Genomic DNA, 7,342 nt, shown 5'->3' on the forward strand with positions numbered 1-7,342 from the left:
TCTTAGAAAGTCATTTTCAGAGTTGCATTAGCTTAACAATTAACAGCAATATGCAAATATAATATACACGCTCACACACACACAAACATACACACACACACACACATATACACATACATATATACACTGTACCGGCTAAAAATGGTTTTTAAAAAAATATTTTTGCTGTAGTGGGTCAGTAGGAAATATCAGTTTGCATTTCCAAACATTTTGCCATTAATTGTAATAATCCAGTGAGATTTTTGTTTGCACAAGGAGTCTGAAAACAGCCAGTGCTCCACACAGAGATCTGATCTCATCATCATCCAGTCTGTCTAGAATGACATGAAGAAACAGAACAAACTGAGACAGACTAAATCCAGAAGAGACAGCATCACTGATTATAATGAGTTCTACAGTATTTTGTCGTGCTGCGCCACTCGCGTCAAGTGTAGACACGGTGTAAGACTTTTGCACAGTACTGTTTATCTAACCACTTTTCACATTTCATAACCTCTTAAATAACAAAAATTGAAACAAATACATCTTGAAAGTATCTGTTATTATATAAGATATATGATAATTTATTATTAGTTACAATCTGCAACATTTTAATTATTAGATATTCTCATGGATCAAATCAGTTTCACATTGCATAAAGACAAACATGTGTTGAGGAAAGTACTGTGGTGGTTTTGTTGCCATTTTGTTTTTGTTTTTTCATCTAAAAATAAAAACAAAAAGCCCCAGGAGGCCTTTAGCCCATTGTAACCTATGAACCTAAATGCAGTTAGGGAGGACACAAAAAGATTGTTGCACTTGCTATTGTCAGCACAGCTCTCATAATGGCCAGATTATATTACTGATTAACCCTTCCCGGGTTAAAGATTTTAGAGGAAGTGCTTATCACTCATTAGAGAAAATCAGCTGGCAGAGCAAGAGGAAATCAAAGATTCACATGTAAAATAATGAGGATTAACAGTGCCAAGACTGATCATCTGTCGCCGATCTGAACAGAACTCACCCCCTCCCATCGCAATACTTCATGGGCATAGCCTACAGGAACACATAGACATTTCCTAAAAGGAACATCTCTTCTGTAAATATATTTTAGTTATACATCGCTTGTGACAAAAAAAAATTGTGTTCCCGTGTTTTCCCAATTTTTAGTGTCTCCCTAAGGCTAGAATCTCATCTACTCTGTGGAAAATTGCCTGTTCGTCTTCTAGAATATTTTCAGTGTTCTCGCACAAAACTGTCAGCACACTCATCAAGAGATCTAAATTATGAATTGTGAGTCGAGCTGGGGTGAAAATTGAGCACAGCGTCTGCATTAAAATCAAGAGGATGAGTAGCACCTGTAGAGCTCATCTTCATTTTGATGGTGTTTATGGACTTATCATTGCAGCAAGGGTTTGGTCTTGATGTCAGCCAATCAATAAGTTACGGCAATGTTACCTTGTGTCCAGTGGGCAGTAAAATCTAATGACATAACAGCTCAATGAGCCCCCTTCAAACAAACATTCTCTAGAGGGCTGGCTATTTCACTGCCGGACACCACACACGGTGACGTGCTGGGAAGGGGGAGGGCCATTCCCCCTTACCCATCTGTCACCAGTTACTCGTTCCCTGTCAAACTTTAATATGGGAAATCAGTGTAATGATCCCAAGAAACACCCCCTTTCAAGCAACTATTCATTTGCTGCATTAATTAATTTTTTTCAGATAACCTCAGTTTCACCTCCCATCATCATAGCAACAGAGTAACCCATAAGACCTGACAGAACACCCTAAGGGTACATATATAGCGATTGTATCATTTGTCAAACAGAACCAAGGATCCTGTAGTCATATGGACTGTGTGTTTGGGACAATTGTAGTGTAATAAATGGTAGTCAGACATATTAAGTGAATGAGATGACTTCACCCGCAGGCAATCTCTGCCTAGAGCTTGATTCCTGCCCAAAGAGAATGAAATATGGCCAAGCATCTCTAACAACTTACTAGACCACAGCAAAGGCATTGATCTGTTTTCTTTAAAGGGATAGCTCACCAAAAATGAAATTCTCTTAAAGGCATAGTTCACACAAAAATCAAAATTCTGTCATCATTTACTCACCCTCCTGTTTTGCCCAAACCCATAAAACTATTCTTAATCTTCAACACATAGATGAAGATATTTGTAATGAAAACTGAGAGGTTTCGGTCTCTGCATTGAAAGTCCAAATGTTGACACTTCAAAAAGCACAAAAAGCCATTATACAAGAAAGGCGAGTGGTTTAATTCAAAATTAGAGAGACACGAGCGCTTTATATGATGTATAATTTAATATATAATTTAATTCAGGCTTTTATTCACATATAAACACTCATGAATACACATACATAGACCACATCAAATGTGGTAAATGAAAGCCCAAGAATACTTGGTTTTAAAATGTCAAAATATAGGTTACTTGGACTTTCAGTTGAGGAACAGTTTCTCAGGTTTCATTAAAGTTTTCATTTGAGTTTCAAAGATGAATAGAGTCTTTTGGATATGGAATGAATGAGGGTGAGTTGGCTGGTAGGTGTTTTAATGCTCTAGTGTCCTTGGATATTTTGTTAGAGAGTAACACGTTGACACAATTTCTTCAAAAGCATTTTCTGAGTAGTATCATTTCCTAAGAAAACTTAAACCAACTGCATTCCTCTGCTTGTAAACAAGGCACAGTGCATCTGGTTCTACGTCAGAACAGCGGCTCCTACATCAGCAGAACCGCATGCATGCGTTGTGGTACGGTTGTGAATGCGAATCGAAGACTGACACGGAAGAGAAGAAATTGTTGAGTTGTTATTTTTGTTTTCTTTGAGCACAAAAAGTATTTTCGTAGCTTTATAAAATTAAGATTTAACCACTGATGTCACATGGACTATTTTAAGTGTCCTTGCTACCTTTCTGTCTTCTAGAATATTTTCAGTGTTCTCGCACAAAACTGTCAGCACACTCATCAAGAGATCTAAATTATGAATTGTGAGTCGAGCTGGGGTGAAAATTGAGCACAGCGTCTGCATTAAAATCAAGAGGATGAGTAGCACCTGTAGAGCTCATCTTCATTTTGATGGTGTTTATGGACTTATCATTGCAGCAAGGGTTTGGTCTTGATGTCAGCCAATCAATAAGTTACGGCAATGTTACCTTGTGTCCAGTGGGCAGTAAAATCTAATGACATAACAGCTCAATGAGCCCCCTTCAAACAAACATTCTCTAGAGGGCTGGCTATTTCACTGCCGGACACCACACACGGTGACGTGCTGGGAAGGGGGAGGGCCATTCCCCCTTACCCATCTGTCACCAGTTACTCGTTCCCTGTCAAACTTTAATATGGGAAATCAATGTAATGATCCCAAGAAACACCCCCTTTCAAGCAACTATTCATTTGCTGCATTAATTTATTTTTTTCAGATAACCTCAGTTTCACCTCCCATCATCATAGCAACAGAGTAACCCATAAGACCTGACAGAACACCCTAAGGGTACATATATAGCGATTGTATCATTTGTCAAACAGAACCAAGGATCCTGTAGTCATATGGACTGTGTGTTTGGGACAATTGAAGTGTAATAAATGGTAGTCAGACATATTAAGTGAATGAGATGACTTCACCCGCAGGCAATCTCTGCCTAGAGCTTGATTCCTGCCCAAAGAGAATGAAATATGGCCAAGCATCTCTAACAACTTACTAGACCACAGCAAAGGCATTGATCTGTTTTCTTTAAAGGGATAGCTCACCAAAAATGAAATTCTCTTAAAGGCATAGTTCACACAAAAATCAAAATTCTGTCATCATTTACTCACCCTCCTGTTTTGCCCAAACCCATAAAACTATTCTTAATCTTCAACACATAGATGAAGATATTTGTAATGAAAACTGAGAGGTTTCGGTCTCTGCATTGAAAGTCCAAATGTTGACACTTCAAAAAGCACAAAAAGCCATTATACAAGAAAGGCGAGTGGTTTAATTCAAAATTAGAGAGACACGAGCGCTTTATATGATGTATAATTTAATATATAATTTAATTCAGGCTTTTATTCACATATAAACACTCATGAATACACATACATAGACCACATCAAATGTGGTAAATGAAAGCCCAAGAATACTTGGTTTTAAAATGTCAAAATATAGGTTACTTGGACTTTCAGTTGAGGAACAGTTTCTCAGGTTTCATTAAAGTTTTCATTTGAGTTTCAAAGATGAATAGAATCTTTTGGATATGGAATGAATGAGGGTGAGTTGGCTGGTAGGTGTTTTAATGCTCTAGTGTCCTTGGATATTTTGTTAGAGAGTAACACGTTGACACAATTTCTTCAAAAGCATTTTCTGAGTAGTATCATTTCCTAAGAAAACTTAAACCAACTGCATTCCTCTGCTTGTAAACAAGGCACAGTGCATCTGGTTCTACGTCAGAACAGCGGCTCCTACATCAGCAGAACCGCATGCATGCGTTGTGGTACGGTTGTGAATGCGAATCGAAGACTGACACGGAAGAGAAGAAATTGTTGAGTTGTTATTTTTGTTTTCTTTGAGCACAAAAAGTATTTTCGTAGCTTTATAAAATTAAGATTTAACCACTGATGTCACATGGACTATTTTAAGTGTCCTTGCTACCTTTCTGTACCTTGAACATTTCAGTTGCATCTATGCAGACTATGCAGGGTCAGAAAGCTCTCGGATTTCATTAAAAATACCTTAATTTGTGTTCCAACGATGAAAGAAGGTCTTATGGGTTTGGACAGAATTTTGACAAAATTTTCATTTCTATTTTAAGTGTCCTTGCTACCTTTCTGGACCTTGAACATTTCAGTTGCATCTATGCAGACTATGCAGGGTCAGAAAGCTCTCGGATTTCATCAAAAATACCTTAATTTGTGTTCCAACGATGAAAGAAGGTCTTATGGGTTTGGACAGAATTTTGACAAAATTTTCATTTTTGGGTGAACTATACCTTTAAGAACTTGGATGTGATTCTGGAATGTCTTCTTCAGCACTGAGCATATATTACAGGTATGTGATCCTTGCAATTAATGAAAATAAAGATGCATCTTTTACATTTTAAGTAAATGATGAATTTCTTTTTGGGTACACTGTCCCTTTAATGGAGAAAGCATTGGCTGTGATATTGTACTGTTACACGCTGTACTGCAAAAAGTGATTAGATATTACACAACAACATGTGTACAGATCTAGCAGAGACCGAATCTTGTGTTGTGCACATGGCTTTCGTTTATTATGTTTGTGTCTCTCACCGTTCGGAAGTGCACAAAGGAAGCCCGAATCAATTAAGGAGCCGGGTATCATAGGGGTTCTGTAATTAAATGCATTGTGAGTCTCAAGGTCCTCGCACCGCCCCCAAGGCCCGTGTTAAATGAATGAGCAGATCATAGAGTTGATAAATGAATGCAAAATAACATGGAGAGGGACAGGACAGGGATGCTGACTTTGGCTGCTTATAATACAGATATTGGTTTCACTTTCTTTGCGGGTTTATCCAAAACATGACTTCATTTAGTTAACCCAAAAATTAAATTTACTTACATCCATGTCATTTCAAACCTGTAAGACTTTCTTTATTCTTGGATATTTTACAAACCTTCTCACTTTGTGTTCTGCAGAAGAAAGGAAGTCATACAGGTTTGAAATAACATGAGGGTATTGAGAACATGATGACACAAGTAACCTGGTGGGAATGTCTGAAGCGACATGCACAAGATGCTTGTGTTGCTATGATGCAGAATGTACAGCAAGCCTCCCTGATCTACAACAATTTGAAAGAAACTTAATGAACTCTTCACAGCTTTGTGACAGAAGTTTTCCTATGCAGGCATAGCCATGTGTTAATAAGCACATGCAAGGTGAGCCATCAAGTTAATCTTTGCAACTGCTCAGTACCTTTGGGCAAAAACAGTTTTCAGTTGACAGTTTTCTAGATAATGATCATTGGTGTGGAGTCACATGCATTCAACCACACACACACACACACACACAAACACACAAATGCAGGTGGATAACATTCTTCAATGTTTAAAATCCTTCAAGATCACTATTTTAATTGCTTAAGGTAAAAACGAAACACATACCTTCTGGCTGGTACAAAAAAAACAAAAAACAATCTGCTTTGGCGAATCTCACGAAACACATCCAGGTTAAATTCCAAACCAACCCCAGTAAGACCAGTGAAAGTTTGCTACATCGTAAAATTGTTTTAATTATACATTTCCCCACCAATTCTCCCTACAACTACTGAAATGTGGAGTATTTTACTTACAAATACTTTCCTTGAAGGTACAATACAGAATTCTGAGCTCTCTACTGACACCCATGGTTGAAACATGAAAATGCAGGTTATTTATTCATGTATGTATGTACAGTATGTATGTATGTATTTGTTTTGTTTTTTAGAAAGAAGTTGATTATGCCTGCCAAGGGTTATTCATTTCATCAAAAACACAGTAACAAAAGAAATATTATGAACTATTACAATTTGAAACAATTTTAATTATTAGTTCAGTTTTAATTTATTTAAAAAAAAAAATGTAATTTGTCTTAACTGTCACTTTAGATCAGTTTAATGCATCCCTGATGAATAAAAGCATTGATTTAAAACTTTTGAACTGTACATACAGTACATGTAACATAACATCTTTTGAATGTGTAGTGGCAGAATCATGAAGGTATACGCCTCAACAGAACAATGTTCATCTGATCATTAGCCAGCTCTCCTGGTGGCAGAGCTTCAGAATGGTGTCTGTTCTGTTCACGGCTCGCAGCGAACTGTGCTGCAGTAATTTGTCGGTGGAGACAGTGAGCATTCAAACAGAGCTTGTGAAAGCTCAAAGCTCAGCTATTTACTTCTCGAGATCTGCGGGAACTTTTGACCTGCCATCCTCGCAGCCTTCAAACACACCCTCACAGCATCATCACACGACTTCCCCTGTGTCTCACATCAGCTTTCAATAACTAAATCGCAAGTACATAAACACACTGTCCTGACCCTGGGCTGCAGTTCATAAAGTTCTCACAGAGAAGCTATGTACCTGCCGAGTTCCTTTCAGACGTACACAGAGTGAAACAAAAAAAAAAAAATGTAAATGTTTGAATAGGCTAACATTAGACAACTAAATGTAATAGCCAGGGACCTTAATTATCAGACAGTTCTGCATTTCAGATCAATGGCACAACATTTATTTAATTGAAGAAAAATAATAATTGAAACAATGCAATTCAATGGCTTGAATACAACTTTTCTATTATGAACAAGTTTGTGATTACTCAATTAACACTCATTTCTGATATTGGGGTATAATTATATTTTGATATTT

The sequence above is a fragment of the Sinocyclocheilus anshuiensis genome, unplaced genomic scaffold (assembly GCF_001515605.1).
Source record: "Sinocyclocheilus anshuiensis isolate Anshui unplaced genomic scaffold, SAMN03320099.WGS_v1.1 scaffold9, whole genome shotgun sequence".
Lineage (NCBI taxonomy): Eukaryota > Metazoa > Chordata > Actinopteri > Cypriniformes > Cyprinidae > Sinocyclocheilus > Sinocyclocheilus anshuiensis.